We start from the raw sequence: 20,440 nt of genomic DNA on the forward strand, positions 1-20,440 counted from the left end.
GGGTGTCACGTGGTAATTACCCTAATCTCTTCTTTCTACAGAAAACCCGAAGAAAAATAATGGCCTCCACTTCCGGGTATGAAAATGGCCGCGACTACGTCACTTCCGGCCATCATCAACAACATCACTTCTGGCTCCTAAAGACCACATCACGTCCGACTCACTTCAATGATGTTACTTCCGGTTCCTGTTCATAACATCACTTCATGCCAACCATTTCCTTTTTCCATAATCCTGTCTGTATTTAAACAATCATTTCAGTAGTACTAGGGTGTTGTACCGTGTTAGCCATTATGAATGTAGAGAAAAGCCAAGCAAAATGACACCTTTTATTGGCTAACTAAAAAGATTACAATATGCAAGCTTTCGAGGCAACTCAGACCCCTTCTTCAGGCAAGCCGTGGACATCGCAACAACACACAAGAGAGCGGCTCACGTGAACTGACTGAACGCAGCACGAGTGATCACTTCGATGAATCAAACCTGTTCAAAAAACACATTACACAATTCATAATGTAGGAAAAGAATATGAAGCGACTGACGCATACAGACATTTTCATGAGTGCAGGTACTTTGGAAACAAAGCACCGTGTACACCTAAAGTTTAAATTAAGTTCATAGACCTACAAAAGGTTGCCATTGATTTGAGGCAAGATTGCTTTTCTCCTGTACAACTATACGTTGCATTCTCAACAGTAAGCTTGCACAGCTTGGTCATATTACAACCGGAGTGCTGAACTGACAATGTAGTATACAAAGAGAACTATAACAATCATAATAAACGAACAATAAAACAGCGGAGAACCCGTGGATTAAATAAAAAGGCTGCTTCCTTGGCGAAGCAAGGAAAAAGGATGACCTTATATGGCGTTCGTTTATAAAACAGCGGAGAACCTGTGTAAAGGCTGCTTCACAAAAAAACAGCAGAGCGCCTTATATGAGCAGGCAGTCAGCTAAAGAAGGGAATCAATAAATAACTATAATCGTAATAAACGAACAAAAAATAGCGGAGAATCCGCGGATTACATAAAGGAAATGGGTACCTGTAGGTAGAAGGCTGAAATTTGGCAGGCTCATTCCTTACAACTTACTTACAAAAGTTAAGCAGGTTTCATTTCAAAATTCTACGCATAACGGTCATAACGGTCGACAACGTCCGCCATGTTAAACTTTCTTATTTATGGCCCCATCTTCACGAAATTTGGTAGGCGGCTTCCCTGCGATAACCGAAACCGATGTACATACTTATTTCGGTGGTATGACGCCACTGTCGGCCACCATATTGAACTTTCCAACGGTCTTTGTTAATTATGGGCCCATCTTCAAGAAATTTGGTACGCGGGTTCCCAACGCTACCTGAATCCTACTTATGTACATATATACGTCCATAGCCTGCAGCTCGGTTGCCGTGTGAGGCGGCATTTGGTCCCCCATCCCCACGCCTTCCATGTAGTTGGCTGCCTGCCTATATAAAGCTGGTCTCTTTATTCCCTTCCTTGCTTCGCCACGGTATTCACGTCTCCCTGCTGATAACTGCAGCCTTTTTATTTAATCCACGGCTTCTCCGCTGTTTTATTGTTCATTTATTACGATTATAAATTTTAAGGCAGTACTTCGCCGCTGCGAAGCGCGGGTATTTTGCTAGTGTATATATATATATTTTTATTATTTACCTTCTTCCCCTTGGCAATATTTTTCGCAAATATAACATTAATTTTCACTGTTATGCTGATGACACCCAGCTCTACCTTGCTGGTAATCCCACCTCCTCTTTTCCACCACCCTCGCTTATTGACTGCATTGCTGAAATTAAATCCTGGTTTTCTTCGAATTTTCTCAAATTAAACAGTGACAAAACTGAGGTTCTCCTCATTGGTTCAAAATCTTCATTATCCAAAACCAATAATCTTTCTCTTATTATTGATGACTTTGTTGTTTCCCCATCATCTCAGGTCAAGAGTCTGGGTGTCATCCTCGACAGTACTCTATCCTTCCAATCTCACATTAATAACATCACCCGGTCTGCTTACTTCCACCTACGTAATATTAATCGTATTCGCCCCTCCCTCACTCCTCACACCACTGCCATTCTTGTTCATAGTCTTGTCACTTCTCGGCTGGACTACTGCAATTCACTCCTCTTTGGTCTCCCGAATAAATCTCTTCATAAGCTTCAGTTAGTCCAGAATTCTGCAGCACGTATCATCACTCAAATCCCATCTATTCACCATATTACTCCGGTCTTGCAGCAGCTTCATTGGCTCCCGATTAAGTTTCGTATTGATTTTAAGATTCTACTATTAACATTTAAGGCCATCCATAACCTCGCCCCTCCATATCTGTCTGACCTTCTTCATGTTGCCATTCCATCCCGTAACCTTAGATCCTCTTCCTCCACCCATCTGACTGTTCCTCCCGCCCGTCTAACCACCATGGGGAGCAGAGCTTTCAGCCGTTCTGCTCCCAAGCTCTGGAATTCATTGCCTGCGGATCTCCGAAATATCAAATCATATTCATCCTTCAAATGTAAACTTAAAACGCATCTGTTTAAAATGGCTTTTTCTTTTTCCTCCTGATTATAATGGTTTTGTTTGGTTTTAATTTCTAGATTTTCTGATGTTTTAAGTTTTTTATAATTGTGTCTTTTATTTAATTATTTATCTATTTATTTATTTATTGTTGTTCGGTGTCCTTGAGTTCCCTGAAAGGCGCCTTGTATAAATAAAATGTATTATTATTATTATTATTATATATATCTATATATCTATATATATATATATATATATATATCTATATATATATATATATATATATATATATATATTGTGGCAAGCAGCTGGGGGTGGTACCCAGCCAGGACACCCTTGAAGGACCGATGAGGCAACCTCCCTGGTGGCTTTGGGGACCACGGAAACAGAACTTAGAAGCTCAGCCCTATAGGGGCCCATGGTCACCGCCAGGGGGCACCCCGATGCCTGAGGAGCCCTGGCCCTCAGCACTTCCGCCACACCCGGAAGTGCTGGGGGGAAAAAGACCAGGGACACCCGGAGTGTTTCCGGGTGCACAGCCGGCACTTCTGCCACACCTGGGAGTGCTGGCAGGCACTCATTGGGATGCACCTGGAGCACATCCGGGTGGGTTTAAAAGGGGCCGCTTCCCTCCATTTGATGGGTGGAGTCGGGTGGAAGAGGACAGAGCACAGAGCACAGAGGAGAGGAGAGGAGAGGAGTGGAGGCGAGGCATTCAGGAGAAGAGAGGCATTGAAAAGAGTCCTGGACTAAGGGTGATTGGTGCTGAGGCACTGGGTTGTGCGTGAATAAACGTGTGTTGCTGTTTGAACCTTCGGTGTCTGCCTGTCTGTGTCCAGGCTGTTCCCCACTATATATATATATATATATATATATATATATATATATCCATCCATCCATCCATTATCCAACCCGCTATATCCTAATTATAGGATCACGGGGTCTGCTGGCGCCAATCCCAGCCAACACAGGGCGCAGGGCAGGAAACAAACCCCAGGCAGGGCACCAACCCACCACATATATATATATATACAGTATATATATATATATATATATATATATATATATATATATATATATATATATATGTATATGTATGTGTGTGTGTGTGAGAGTGTGTATAATTTATTTATTTTAATGAAATATTCATTCATTTACTAAATCCAATAATTCCTAGACAAGGTTACATTTCTGTGTGCGTAATATATTTGAGATATTTATATTATTTTTAAGCTGTAGTAATATTTTGCACATTCCAGAAATCTTATAACAGAACCTTTCACAGAAAGGGGCATTGGATTTTACCATTTTAACCCCATTTCTAGCGTATGGCCATCTGTAATACTGACAGGCCAAATGTAATTAAAGGTTATGACAAGAGCAACACACAGCAGGGGTTTCCCCACTCTGGTCGTAAATATTAATAGAGACTGACATCCATTCAGAAGTGCGCTAGCTGGGATTTTCCTAAGGAAACATATGCCAACACTATTAAATTACAGGACTTTCTAGTCAGCCTTGAACTGGCTAGGATGCTAACCAGGAGCGACTTGTGTAGCACAAAATTCCTAATGTTATTTCGAAAGATCTAATATTATATGAGTAGGTGGGATCCTTGGGCAATCTATATAGGTCACTTATACACAAATATTCTTTACCAAATGTGTTTTATTCTGGTTTTAGACACCCTAGATTCCAGTAGAGTTTATTTTATTTGTCTGGCAATATCTTCTGTACACAGTTTGCATAATCACACACATTATGTTGTTTCTGAATTACAGAAGGATTTTTTTATTTTCACATAAATAACTTGGTGCACTAGAGATTCTGCATCAGTTTTTGTTTTATAGTATACAGTTCTCAATAATCACAGAAACATACTAAGCCACTTAGATTAAATATAATATAATATTTCTAACCCACATAATTCAGTTTAGGGTCCTGAGGGGCTACAGCTAAATAACCTAAGACACATATCTTAGGGGATGTGGGTGCCCCTACCTGATGATTGGCAGCAGAAACCTTAAGGCATTTCTATAGATCCAGAATTATGAAGACAGATTACACAGCAAGAAAAGGAAGTGGCTATTTGGTAAGGGTTTTCCTTTTAGATTTACGCAAAGGCCAAAACAGCCTATTTTATCCTGCTTTTATACAGATAATTAAAAGGCATTGTGAGTATTTGTGCTTTGCCATTTTCTGTTGTTTTACTACATTCTGGACTATAAAAACTGAATTCTTTAGTAATTATAATTCTTTTTCTAGTTGTCCATATTTCTTGTGCATTTTGTTCACATTTTATTACCCTACTTTAGTACATTTAATTGCATGGGATTTGACCTTAACCTTACCCTAGTAAAAGGACTTTCAAAGATCATTTTAAAAAGCCAAAGGTAGTAATTTCCATCACAAATGAGCATCTGAGGACTGCCTTGCTGGCTCTGCTCAGGTATGTGGCACCTCCCCGGTGGAGAATGGGCAATGCCACTAGCTGTCCTATCACTTTCCTCCACAGATCAGAGAAGACGCCCCAGGAGACTGACTGACCACGCCCACATTGTGTCTGAGAGGCCCGCCCCTTTCGGTCCAGAGCATATAAAAATGGCCATCCTAGAAAGGAGGCGTCTCACTTGTGCAGGTCAGCTGATAGTGAAAGGCTGGTTAAGTGATTATTTGTATTCTAGCACCCTCATGCACTTCTTTATATCTTTGAACTTTATTACTATTTTTGTTGCCTCGCAATTAAACAGGGTGGTCTCATGTTGGTACACCAGCTATTTTTGAGACTCTGCAAGTCACTCTGTGCCACATCTGAAAAAAGGAAAGCTTATGCTGTGGTTTTCACATTTTCTAAATTGTGTGTGTGCTGGAAAGAACAACAAAATTGTGTTTCACAAACCATTGACAATTGTAATTGATTGTACAGATTCTAATAGCAACTCACTCCTATGTATAAAGGAATATTTCAGTCAAAATTAAATAAAAAAATAAGTAAATAAATATGCAAATATACTGTATAAAAGTACTGTGAACTGTGACAATAAATAAAGAAATAAAAGCAGAGAGGACAGGCTCTAGTGAGTGCTATGTTTTATATGTTAAATCGTCGGTACACCGGACTTAAACCTTTGTCTATCAAATACCAAGTATACAGAAAACACCACAGATGATGAATTTAGAGTTTATAAAATTAAAGTCGCCACTTCGCACAGTCATTCTGGGCAACTTTTTCTTGCACACGTAGTCAATGTGCACAGTCACAACTTTGAGCAAGTGCACAAGCCACAGGATTCCCAAGTCAGGCAAAGTACATACAGCACGTCCAGCTCTGCAGACGATTCACCAATCAAAAAGCAGTATTCGCTAGAGCCCGCCCCCTCAACTTTGATGAGTGACAGTTTAAAATTCAAGCCGTATTTCATGTTGCGTTTGGAGGAATAGTCTGAACAAAACCAGATCAAATGAATGAGCAACACAAAACATATTCCATGACACATGTATTTATACATGTATACATTCATATTTCATATTTGTTTTCTTTATTTATTGTCACATTTCAAAGTACTTTTATTAATTTGTTTATTAACTTGCATGTTAATTTACTTCAGTAATTTTCCACACCTATGGACAATTTTTTTGTAATTAAAGAAAATGTGTACATGTTGTAGGTGTCTGTCTTTTTGGAAATGTATTTGCTTTTAATACTGGCTTAGCATTATTATTATTATTGGAACATTAGAACAATTTAGACGAGAGCAGGCCATTCATCCCACCAAAGCTCGCCAGTCCTATCCACTTAATTCCTCTAAAATAACATCAAGTTGAGTTTTGAAAGTTCCTAAAGTCCTCCTGTCTACCACACTACTTGGTCACTTATTCTATGTGTCTGTGGTTCTCAGTTTGAACAAAAACTTCCTAATGTGTGTGCGAAATTTACCTTTAACAAGTTTCCAACTGTGTCCCTGTGTTCTTGATAAACTCATTTTAAAGTCACAGTCTCAATCCACTGGACTAATTCCCTTCATACTTTTAAACACTTCAGTCGTGTCACCTCTTAATGTTCTGTTGCTTAAACTGTAAAGGCTCAGCTCTTTTAATCTTTCCTCATAATTCATCCCCTGTAGCCCTAAAATCAGCCTAGTCGCTCTTCTCTGGACCTTTTCTAGCGCTGCTATGTAATTTTTGTAGTGTGGAGAACAAAACTGCACACAGTACTCCAGATGAGGCCTCACCAGTGTGTCACTATTACCATTATTATTATTACTAATTATTATTATTTTAATTTTGATGTAAATTTATTGTCGGTTATTTTCTAACCTGCTTGGTCCTGAATGGGGGGTGCTGGAGCTTTTCCTAGCAAGCATAGGGCGCAAGGCAGGAACAAACCGTGTACAGGGTGCCAGTCCATCACAGGGCACACACACCACCACTATATTGTGTGCATAAGAATTACGTATTAAGCTTTGTAGTCAACTCCATTTTTTTTTTGTCTAGTGCCTACTAACTCATCAGTATGAGAAAACTCCAACATATGATATACCATTTGAATCATTTTGATGTACAATTATGTATTTCTGTATACCGATAATTCTCTTTCCAATCAGTTTCAGTGTATTTATAAAGCTGCGTCAGGAATGTGGATCTAAGAAAGAAAGGGTGACCACACAGGAACAGTAGCACTGCTTTGACGCTGGGTGCCGCCAATCTACAAAACCGAGCAGAGAAATTGCATACGCCAGGGCATGAGGTACCGTGGAAAAGTGCGTGGCTTTACGCCAAGTTTAGGTTTTATACATCGCGATTTGAGCGTGGAAACGTTTGTACGCAACATTTCTGTGCGTACGCACCGTTTATACATGAGGCCCCAGGACTTGAAGTTGTGCAGGCCATATCAGCCAACACCAGGAGTTCACCCCCTAATGGAATATGAGGGGTCAAAGTTACTCCTTTTTACAAAACTTAAAAGAAATGAGGATGGGTAAATACAGGCATGTGTATTGGTGTTTAATGCTATTTCAAGGTTGCTGATTACTAATATGATCATATTTTACATATCTGATCATTTACAGGTGGTCCTTGCCCCCTAAGAGCCACTCCCAGTAGGTTAAAAATGAGAAATTTCAAACATAACCATGTGTTGTATCCAGGGTCGGCGCCATCTTTAAGGGCGTGGATCATATGGGGGGAAAAACCCAGCAGCACAGGTTAGCTACTGAACAGTCATTTGGCCTTGAGTGCCATTTATCGATAGACAACTGTTGTTTGCTTTCTGAAGTGGTCTGTAGTTGTATTTATTTATAACCCAATAATTACAAAATAATAAAATGAGATGGAGTGAAAAATGTAGACGTTCCTGGTTTGTACTTCAGATGTTGCAGCTAACTCTTGTCATGCACACAAAACATTTGAAGGGCTTTGTGTCTCTGTCTTCTATGTTTTCTGTGCAATCAGGCTGCGCAGACGTCTTGTCTGTCGGTAGAGCTGGAAACATTTTCAAATGACTATGACCTAGCCTGTGCACTGGATTTGAAGGATTTAGTTAAATATTTTGCAAAGCAGAAAGCAAGAAAAATTCAATTTTGATTAGATAGATAGATAGATAGATACTTTATTAATCCCAAGGGGAAGTTCACATACTCCAGCAGCAGCATACTGATAAAGAACAATATTAAATTAAAGAGTGATAACAATGCCGATAACAATGTAGGTATACAGACAGACAATTACTTTGTATAATTTTAATGTTTACCCCCCTGGGTGGAATTGAAGAGTTGCATAGTGTGGGGCAGGAACGATCTCCTCAGTCTGTCAGTGGAGCAGGACGGTGACAGCAGTCTGTCGTTGAAGCTGCTCCTCTGTCTGGAGATGATCCTGTTCAGTGGATACAGTGGATTCTCCATTATTGACAGGAGCCTGCTCAGCGCCCGTCGCTCTGCCACAGATGTCAAACTCTCCAGCTCCATGCCTACAATAGAGCCTGCCTTCCTCACCAGTTTGTCCAGGCGTGAGGCGTCCCTCTTCCTTATACTGCTTCCCCAAAATTATGTAACCTATGTGTAATTTTTGTGCAATAAATATGACAATTTAAATTATTGTTTCCATTTTCTGTAAAAAAATAAATAAAAAAAAAAGTAAGTTATTTGTAAAACAAGGGGCGCACTAATAAGCTTGGCCTAGGGTGCAAAATAACCTAGCACTGGCGTTGGGCATATTGTTTTAGGCTATTTCAAGGTGAGCGATTGTGAATATGATGTAATTTTTGATTTTTGATCCTTTACTAGTGGTTTCTCTCTCTATGCACCTCTATCAGAGGGTGAAAAATGACACATTTCTATTTCCATTGAGAATATTTCAACTTTTTAAATTGAAGCACACATTTTAATACTTCAAAGATCAGATGCAACAATTCTCGTTTATTTTGTCCTTCTACCTCATTAAGTAAATCATTACACTTCTTATGAACAGGACCCGGGACTGGGAAGCTTATTCAGGCCGGGAATCCCAAGTCTAACCCCGGCCACACAATATACAGTACATCAGTTTTCTTGTACAGGCACAGACTCAAACAACCAACAAACACCATTTTCTCTTGGAATTTTTTATGAATGAGGAGACAATAGATACGGCTTTTACACATACATTTCACTCTTAAATATTAGTCTCAAGACAACCTCTGATAAAGTGTGGGACAACACTTCGTAAATAAATAAACCATGTAGTTCTATAATACAGGTAGTCCCCAGATTACGGACACTCGACCTACGACTTACGAACGAGGCCGCAGCTGTGACGCATGCACCTCATTAACTGCCGCTCCGTCATCTTTGGCCGGAGGATGCAGCAAGTAGTGGCTGGAGGGGTGCGATTTCGCTGCTCGAGCAGTGTAGTGTCCCTGTGTCCCTACGGCGGCTCCCGGAGGCAAGCGAGCGGTGATCTGTGGTCCATAGTCACTGGGGCCACAGCTATCGCTCATGTGCAGGACGGAGGCTTAATGGGCCGATTTGCTGTCCGCCCACTACGCCGCCGCAGCTACTGCTCCTGACTGGACGCAGGCTGGATGGAGCGGTATACGGCGTTTCACTGCCTGCCAACTACACATGGCTTCACCTTGATGAAGCTTGGTTGGTAATGTTGCAAGCGGTGACACGATTGTGGCTGAACGGAGGCCCCTGAGGGTGAATGGGGCGGCGGGGGGTAGCATTGTAGTGTGCTTCGGGTGGCTGCCTGTTGAATGGGGGCGGTGGTGGGCGATTCACTACACGCCTTTGACCGCACCGTGTTCATTCTTGGTGGGCAGACACACGCTGCAGGCTGCATACTGTTGTGGAGGTCTGTGTGGTGGGTGGGTGGTGAACCGCCCCTCGCTACTCCCATTCATTCTCAATAGCAAGCCTGCTTGTACTGTTACATACATAGCAGGAAGTTGTCTCTCGTCAGTACGCCAGACGTGTTGACGACGGGTGCCTGTCTGCTGTGATAGCGTGTACAGTGCTGTGCAGAAGAGCTCATCTTAACCTTTTGTCTTCACCCTTCAAGAATGTCTCTGAAACACAAATCTGATGCAAGTGCTGGTGATACAGTAAAGAAGAGAAAAACCATCACCACTGAAAATAAAGTAGAAATAATAAAAAGGTCAGAGAGAGATGAAACTCCATCATTCATTGACAGAACACTTGGTTACAGTCAGTCAACAATAGCATTTATTAAAATAATGTACCTGTTCTGACTACAAATTCAACTTAAGTACAAACCTACAGTCCCTATCTCGTACGTAACCCGGGGACTGCCTGTATTTATATCAAAACAAATATGCAAAAAACACTGAACTACAAAAAGTAGTTGTCAGTGGTATCTGCAGTGCAGAGGTTATGTTTGCAGTTTCACCTGGGAGTCTGGAATCTCCACAGCCGAGCCGCTGTCCGTGTCTGGATGGTAACGCTGAATACTCTTCCACAAAGTTTAAAGTGTTGGCCAAAAAAGACCAATTTGAATTTCTTCAATAGACAAAATACCCAAAAAATGTTTCAGTGCCACGGAATTCTGTCAATAATGCTGTTAGTAAACAAAAAACTATGAAACATTTCGTTTAGCCTGTTCAGTCACTCTGTCAGCGTAGCACTAAGGTTTAACTGCCAAAGCATGAGAAACGCACTTTAAAAATGTTAAAATAAAGTAAAAGTAAGACAGGTTCATTAACAAACTTATCATGAAATAAAGAACAACAGGTACATTTAAAAACACAAATCATTCCACTCACATATGTGTTTCATTAATAAAAAAATAAAACATTTCATGTAGCTTAGTCAATGACTCTCTCATCATAGCGCTAAGATTTAACTGTCAGAGCGTGAGAGACGCACTTTTAACAATATTAAAATAAAGTAAAAGCAAGACATGTTCATTAACAAACTTATCAAGAAATAAAGAACAACAGGTACATTTAAAAACACAAATCATTCCACCCGTTTCTGGTGAGAGTTGGACTCTGCCAGGGCTGCCCCTTTGTCACCGATTCTGTTCATAACTTTTCTGGACAGAATTTCTAGGTGCAGCCAGGGCGTTGAGGGGTTTTGGATTGGTGGGCTCAGGATTGGGTCACTGCTTTTTGCAGATGATGTTGTCCTGTTTGCTTCATCAGGCCGTGATCTTCAGCTCTCTCTGGATCAGTTCGCAGCCGAGTGTGAAGCGGCTGGGATGGGAATCAGCACCTCCAAATCCGAGACCATGGTCCTCATCCGGAAAAGGGTGGAGTGCCCTCTCAGGGTTGGGAGCGAGTGCACACTCGCCTCAAGTGGAGGAGTTCAAGTATCTCGGGGTCTTGTTCACTAGTGAGGGAAGAATAGAGTGCGAGATCGACAGGCAGACCTGTGGGGAATCCGCAGTGATGCGGGCTCTGCATCGGTCTGTCGTGGTGAAAAAGGAGCTGAGCCGAAAGGCAAAGCTCTCAGTTTACCAGTCGATCTATGTTCCTACCCTCACCTATGGTCATGAGCTATGGGTAGTGACCGAAAGAACGAGATCGCGAATACAAGCGGCTGAAATGAGTTTCCTCCGCAGGGTGTCTGGGCTTTCCCTTAAAGATAGGGTGAGAAGCTCAGTCATCCGGGAGGGGCTCAGAGTAGAGCCGCTGCTCCTCCGCATCGAGAGGAGTCAGATGAGGTGGCTTGGGCATCTGATCAGGATGCCTCCTGGATGCCTCCCTGGTTAGGGAGTAGGCCCCGGGGAAGACCCAGGACACAACTGGAGAGACTATGTGTCTCAGCTAGCCTGGGAATGCCTCGGGATTCTCCCGGAGGAGCTAGAAGAAGTGGCCAGGGAGAGGGAAGTCTGGGCATCTCTGCTCAAGCTGCTGCCCCCGTGATCCGATCTTGGATAAGCAGAAGAGGATGAATGGATGGATGGAATCATTCCACTCCCATACATGTTTCAATTATAAAAAAATAAAATAAAACATTTCGTGTAGCCTATTCAGTCAACTCTGAGGGAAAAAGGAAAAAAAGAAATGTTACAAATGTGACCATACGCTATACTTCATTAAAATTTGAAACAAAAGTTAAACCAAATAAATACAGAGTAACAAATACCAAAACCCATACAACATCCAAATATAATTCAACGTATATTATAAACTTTTAAACAATCTTCATATATAACATTAATCACAAAATCACCAGATGTACACACCTCTCATCATTGCGCTCCTGTTTAACTGTCAGAGCGTGAGACGCACGCCAAGTCAAAACTTGTCTTGAACAAAAACAAGAAACCATCCAACCAGAAACCAGAAATGAAACCCTCCAGCGTTAAACCAAAAGGATTTGTGCCCACTGCAGAGCAATAGCGCCTGCTCGTTTTCCAGTATAATTACATTATATCATTTCACCATTAGTTTATTTCACTGGTTGCTCTGAATGCCAGGCCAGGCAGCAGGCCACTGATTGTAAACGTCAGTCCGGCTCTGCTCATGAACTCTGTGAATTAGGGCACCTTGAGCTTCTTGGTTTTTGATTTGTGTCCATTGTGTTGTATGCATTGAGGCGGCTCTAAATGGTTCCATTGAGGACGTGCACACCAATGGACAAGTGTCTTGTCCAGTACTGCTTCTGGCTTTCTGTCCAGTTGTCCATGACTGTGAAGTGGATAAGCAGATAAAAAAATGTATGGATGGACTGATACTAAATAAAATGAGACATGCAGTACATATGACAAAAGAGGCACACATTTTTCTACTAAACGATTTGTGCTCCTGTTACCTTCCATCACAACTGGGCTACTGTTGATGTCACATATAAGAATCAGTTTATAGCAGACCTTAGTGTTGTAACTTTGATCTTCACAAATGAAAGGAACGATTACCGCTGGTGCTTCCTACATCCAGGTGATCATCCATCAAGTTTGCATGTTCTCCCCATGTCTAGGTGTTTTTTTTTTTCCAGGTCCTCCTATTTTCTCTCAAAATATGCAGGTTAGGTGAACTGGTGTTACTTGTTGGCTTAGATGAGTGTGTACTGCAATGGCCTGGTGCCTCGTCCAGAACTGGTTCCTGCTCTCTGCCCAGTCATGCTTGGATAGGCTCTATTGAACCTGTACAAGATAATGCACATTAGAAAAAGGAGTCATCATAGTAGTTTTCACGAGGCACTATATGGTTTAAAAACTGCTTGACCATTTTGTGAATTTTGAGGTGCTTCTTCTTTAAAGGTCAGCGGGGCCACTGTAAGATGCAAAGCTTCATGTAGTTTAATTTACAGCCTCAATAGTGCTTGCCAGCTCAGACGGAAACCGAAATCAATCCATCCATCTGTCAGGCGACTTTCAGATAAGGGTCTTCTATTTTCTGAAGCGCTGCTTGGCGCTTTTAACTCTTTCCTTGTTCTTGTGTTATAAGCATTGCACTGTTGTGTAAAGTACACTTCTGCAGGCCCCTACCACAACCTGCTCTCCACCGGCCAAGCTCCTGACAGACAGGCCCGCAGTTACTTAGTGTGCGTCGGACTGATTTACTCTGCTTTCATTTAATTTAGATGGGGCGTCATTGCGACTAACACTTTTTCTGTAGAAGATTGGAAGTGTCAGGGCTATCTGTCAGTGAGGCCAAGTAAAATCCACATTCAATCACAGATTGACTGCCTGCTAGTTCTCATTGATTTCCGTCTCCCTTAACACATCCTCCTCCTACTGAATAAATCCTACACACAAATAATAGAAAAGTCTGCAATAGATCGCACAGACTATTTCTGTCTTGTCTTTCAAAGCTGACACCATTGTTTATAGTTGTTTATGTCCCTCTAGTGAGTTTGAACAGTGATGTGTTGAGGTCCTTTTGAATCTCAGTGTAATATTTCAGGAGGTAATGAAACAATCCTGCATACTGTGTGAATATGCCCAGCGGGCTGGCAGAGCAAAAGCATTGCCCCTTCCTTCATTAAGCGGGTTCTGACCTGAGACACAGGTGAATTTAAGACAAAGTTCTAGGCTTTTACCAGTGTAACTCTAGGGAAGGTGGCAAGGGAAGAGTTGGGGCACCAATGTAGTGAACCCCGTTTAATGGAGCAACATATAAAGTTCAATGGCCACAGCAGTTTACACGAAAAGGTCAGGCTTGTAACTTACTCGAGGCAGAAGGTCCATCTTCTGTTTCTCTGGTCCATTAATGAATGCCTTCTGCTGGTGGTTGGGAGGCTTATATACTGTGGGATCCGGAAGAGGCTGGACTTTCAGGGAAATGAGGGAAGTGACCTGAGTCAGTTTTCAAGGATTCTTCAGGATGGTGGAGGAGAGGGGAGAAAGTGTTAGTAACTATGCCCCCTTCAGGTGTGGAGTGGTACAGCTTACCTTATGAAAGCCCTGAAGGTGTCCCCTAAGTACTCAAGTAGTGTACACCTGATTCACAAGACTTTGTTCATTTCCAGTGTAATATCACAGATTAGAAGAATCTGCCAGGAGTAAAGAAGGGACCACTATTCCACCCAAAGTCTCATTAAACAAATTAATCAGTCTGAAAAAAATTAAATATAGTTTTGTGGAAAAATTAGGTTTAAAACCCATTTAATAGCTTGAGTTAGAATGACGATATGTTTTCCAAGGAAAAAAAAAAGTAGTTAAAGATGGTAGCATGTGGAACTCTCGAAGTCCCTCCTTGGGCTTTCAATCCAAAATGAACACCTACTTCCTGCCGTGACGACGTCTTATAGAGGAGGATTGTAAGGGGTGATGATAGAAGTGTAATTACATATCATCATCTGGGTTCTTCTTTTCTGCTCTGGTGGAAGAAAAGCAAATTAAAGAAGAACATCCGCTGCTGCTGTGTGCTTTTCAAAGTACTCGAGGGTCATGGGTAACAGTCAGTTCACGAATCATAAGTGAACAAGAATCTTGTGACTCATTTGCTGGTTTGATTCCTCTTCCAAATCAAAATAAACAGTGAATGATATCTGCCGAGTGCAGTCGGTGAGCTGTAAAGAGTCTGTGCTAGGAACTATATGAACAGTGTAAAGCTGAAAACACACAATTGGCAGAAACTAGAATTATATTTTATGAGGTTCAGTTTTGTACAACCACAATTTAATTTGTTCAATGTGCAAAGAGACATAAACATATTAGTTTATTATTACACACGCACACATATATATATATACATATATATATATATATATTGTCACACATGTGCACATGGGAGGCAGCTAAAGGGCTTGAGTAAGGGCAGTTCCGAGGCATACCGGGATGTGGCAGAGGGCACCGACTCTTTTTCTCCCTTTCCTGTAGACCATTCACGGGAGATTCCACCTGTCTGTCTTGATGTCACTTCCGGGACCAAGCTTATGGAAGGAGGCCTTGCAGGCTCCGGCCCCTGTGATGTCATGTCTGAGCTCGAACCAATGGCTGAAGACCTTCATGAGCCCGACCCCCTATGATCTCACTTCCTGTCTACCCCTTTAAAAGCCTGCACTTTTTCCTTATTCCCTCAGTTCTGTTTTGGACTCGGTTTTGTGCACAGCAGTGCTGTATTTATTTACTCAACTTTGCAGCCAGGAAACCAATTATACGGGTGGCTGCCCCAAACCTTTTCATGACCCTGAGTCGAGTTTCTGACTATACATATATATACTGTATACGTATATATATATATATATATATATATATATATATATATATATTGTGAGGGATGGCCAGACAAATATTCCGGCTTACACCTCCAAGCCGCCAGATGGAGCCCTCCCAGCAGCATGGAAGTTCCCCGAATTCCAGCAGGGCCTTATGGACCTTGTAGTTTTTATAAACAGCCCTGCTGGATACCATGGGGACCACCAGGAGCCGCTGTAGGGGGGCTTGAGGAGTGCTACGTGCCCTATAACCCGGAAGTGCGTCCTGATCACATGACCGGAAGGAACGACGTGCTTCCGGGTTGAAGAAAAAGACTTTTAATCTGACCTGGAAGTGATGATGACTCATGGATTGCAGGGCTGGATCCACTTCCAGGTCAGGGACTATATAGGACTATGGGAAACCCCAGACGAGTGAGCTGAGCTGGGAGGAAGGGTGGCAACGCGTCTGGGAGAGGAGGATTGGTTATTGTAGTGATTATTGTATTGTATGAGTAGTGTGGAGTGGAGGGTGCTTTGTGCACGTTATTATTATAAAATAAATAATAATTATACTTTTACCCGGTGTTTGGCGTGGTACCTGAGGGTTCAAGAGGTCGATAGGGGCCTCTACTGCTACAATATATATTGCCAGGCTTGGGTCACAAAGTTGCACAAGAGACTGGAAAAGGGATTAGGTTTCCAAGGGGCAAAATCTTTATTGCTGAACTGGCTGGTATAAACGCAAGACTTTTTTCAGAAGGGGTTTGTCAACAACAGAGAAGCAGAACAGGTTGCAGCTGTCAAACGTGGCGGTCCAGCTCCCGACTCCAGGTCAAAAAGTCCTCCTCATCAAGTGGGTTCAACAGCTTGGAAGCAGCAACTGGAGCAGACACAGTCTGAGAAGAGAGGACAAGAGAGACTAGCCCTTAGGTTGGCCAAGGTTTGGTCTTTTAAATGTTCTAAACCTCTTGCGAGAAGCATGTCACGCGGACACCTGGACGCACAAAGGGATTTTATTAAAGAGGATATATATGTGTATGTATGTATGTATGTATGTATGTATGTATGTATGTATATATATATATATATATATATATATATATATATATATATATATATATATTCTGTTTACAACAAATAACTAATTGTACAAGAAAATGTAACAGTTTTTATCATAAGCGTACTCAGTGTTGTTCCTAAATTGTAATTATATGACAAACAGGAGAATCATCAGTGAGTGAGTCCTCGTTCACCAGCAATGATTTATGAGAATCAAGAATCAGACTGGCTGTATGAGCACATGTGCTTTAAACATCTACATGCAAAAAGAAAAATGATGATGACAACGCACATGTACCAAAGCACTAGTATAGTGCTCTATTGAATCGATTCATATGATACACTGAAAAAAGTCCTTTTAACAAATCTAGACGAGAACAGGCCATTCAGCCCAAAAAAGCTTACCAGTCCTATCCACTTAATTCTTCTAAAATAACATCAGGTAGCTTTGAAAGTTGCTAGAGTGCCACTGTCTCCCACACTACTTGGTAGCTTATTCCAAGTGTTTATGGTTCTCTGTGTAAAGAAAAATGTCCTAAAGTTTGTGTGAAATTTACCCTTAACGAGTTTCCAACTGTGTCCCGTGTTCTTGATGAACTCATTTTAAAGTCACAGTCTTGATCTACTGTACTAATTCCCTTTATAATCTTTAACACTTCAGTCCTGACTCCTCTTAATCTTTTTTTCTTAAACTGTAAAGGCTCTGCTCTTTTAATCTTTCCTCATAACTCACCCCCGTAGCCCTGGAATCAGCCTAGTCACTCTTTGCTGGACTTTTTCTAGTGCTGCTATGTCCTTTTTGTAGTCTGGAGACCAAAACTGCACACAGGACTCCAGATGAGGCCTCACCAGTGCATTATAAAGCTTCAGCAGAATATCCTTATACACTATACATCAGGGTGCTTTATATAACCTAATAGTCATTCAAAAACAATAATTAATTCATGAATTGCCCATCACTATTAGTTAATGAGGGTTTATTGTAATGAATGTAATGAAAATAGTAGAGCAATACAATTATAACATGGATATGTTTGTCGTATGACTTAAAGTTTTATCAGCACAGTTGTCTGTAGCTCATTTAGACCCAAAAAGTAATACAGAAAATATAAATTCAGGCAAAAGTAATGCAAGAAAAAGTGCAGAGTGCTTCTTTACTGCAATGAAATAAGCTTGAAAACCCGGGAAGAAAGAATGCAATAGGTTCCACTACATCGACGTCATGCTTATACAGACTGGTATGGATGTGCATCTATGAAATGAGTATCTGAAGTTAATCTCAAAAGTTGTCGCCTATACTTCTGTTTGCCAACGTGTTACAATCATGTGGGCCTGCTGATATTCTTCTGGAGGGGTGTTTGTTCTCTATCATCTTAGGGTGGTATTAATTCTTCCTAAAGGGGGAACCATCTGTCATCATCACCATCTGTCTATGACGGAGAAAAAGAAGATTTTGTGACTGCCATTGTGGCTTATGCTTTTTGAAACTGGGTGATGTGGGGCCATGCCATGCTGGTGCCACTTATACTACTGGTAGTTTTAATACTAATTTACCTCTTATAGGAATGTTGGTAATTTTAAAATCATTTTCAGAAAGCAAAAAATAAGTTTCTTATTATAACTGTAGGTCTTGAAACAATACAAAAATAAAGAATATCAGAAAAATTAAGTAGAAATTGTTCAGTTAAAGCCTATAATAAATCATACCATTACAGTTTTTTACACATATATATGATGCGTGTGTTGAATCAAGGATGTAGCTTCTTAAGGATGTCTATATTTAAGAACATTCAAAGAAAGTTAAAAAAAACCTTTAAATATTACTAAATATTAAGTATTGCTCAAAATATTTAACACAATCTCACAGCAAATGCAACATACAGTATTTTATGAGAAACCTATTTTAGGTGCATTTTTTTTATTTAAGCTGATCATTAATCAATAGTGACCACCTCAGAAAGACATCCAAGGAGTGGGAGGTGCACATTATTCTACGTGGGGTTCTATTATGTCAGGCAAACACCACAAACCACATACTGCAGTAAGAACTTCAGGCTAGCTGTCAAGCGTGGCGGCTAGAGTGTCATGGTTTGAGGATATTTTGCTCCCTCTGGACTCTGGTGACTTACCGTCATTGAATTAACCTTGTTTCGTGTCAGACACTTCTAGGATGTCAAGGCCATCTGTCCATCAAACAAAACCGAAGTACACTTGAGACATGAAGAAATAACAACGATCTGAAAGCTGCTCTTCAGGGAAATGGCTGAAGAAGCAAAGCTCAGATGAATTGAATCAGTCCCTCGTGGAGGAATGAGACAAAGTTCCTCTCACAACAATGGTGTATGGGGGATGATTTTCACCTTTTCTACTGACAGATTTCAGGTAAACAGCCGAGGTATGAAACATTTGTCATGCTGGGCAGGAGTGAAGTGTATTCTGGGAAGGCTGAGAGGAAAAGTAGCATCTTAGGGTGTTTTGCGTAGCCAGTCTGTTTGCACTTGGTGCTTAGCGCAGCGTTTGATTCCCATGGAAAAGTAACCTCGACTGTGATAAGAGTTTTATGAATCGGACTGCTCTTCTAGTGGAGGAAAACCAGGGGTTCAATTTGGGCGAGAAGGAGGGTGGCAGGGGCTGCCTTTTTATTAGAACTACTTTTCAAAAAGAGTATCAGTTCAGTTATTGCTTCATGGCAAAATGGTGTGTTTGAACCACGGACATTTAAATGGAGTTTGCTATCTGCTTAGCTGCTGGACACTTTGCAATGAGCTCTGTCTATGGCAAGAAATCTTTCTTTTCATTTTTTGATTAATGGAATATAATCTATGACAAAGGAACTGGGCCATCTGGGAGCTGTCATCTGGAACTGCATGAACTCATCCAGGTTGTATAATTGTTTGTATTGTTTTTATTTGTTGCTATTGGTTATGATGATTCTCGTTATTATGTAACTACTAGGGGGCTCCACCCCCTGCTCACTTCACTCGTCCACCTCCAGGTTTGGTTAACCAGATATACAATTTAAAGTGATTGTTTTTTTCTTGGGAATTGTTACATATGCATTATTTTCACTTTTACTGTAAAACTTCAGTAAAAACAGATATGGAATTAACTATTCATCAATACCCCTCCTTTAACCGCCACCTTATCATGGTGGAGGGGTTTGCGTTTCCCAATGATCCTAGGAGCTCTTTTGTCCGGGGCTTAATGCCCCTGGTAGGGTCACCCAAGGCAAACTGGTCGTAGGTGAGGGATGAGACAAAGAGCGGTTCAAACCTCCTATGATGAAAGAAAACTTTGGACGACGTTTTCCCTTGCCCGGACACGGGTCACCGGGGCCCCCCTCTGGAGCCAGGCCTGGAGGTGGGGCTCGATGGCGAGCGCCTAGTGGCCGGGCCTGCACCCATGGGGCTTGGCCGGGCACAGCCCGAAGAGGCAACGTGGGTCCCCCTTCCCATGGGCTCACCACCTATGAGAGGGGCCAAGGCGGTCCGATCCTCGGCTACAGAAGCTAGCTCTTGTGGCCGTAAGGTGGTCGATGCCTGTCGTGGCGGCAATCCCCGAACCCGTTGGTGGACACCGGTGGTGAGGGATGCCGTCAAGCTGAAGAAGGAGTCCTACCGGTCCCTTTTGTCCTGTGGGACTCTGGAGGCAGCTGATAGGTACCGGCAGGCCAAGCGGAATGCGGCTTTGGTGGTTGCTGAGGCAAAAACTCGGGCGTGGGGGGAGTTTGGGGAGGCCATGGAGAACAACTTTCGGATGGCTTCGAGG

Source organism: Erpetoichthys calabaricus, chromosome 13 (assembly GCF_900747795.2).
Source record: "Erpetoichthys calabaricus chromosome 13, fErpCal1.3, whole genome shotgun sequence".
Classification (NCBI taxonomy): Eukaryota; Metazoa; Chordata; class Cladistia; order Polypteriformes; family Polypteridae; genus Erpetoichthys; species Erpetoichthys calabaricus.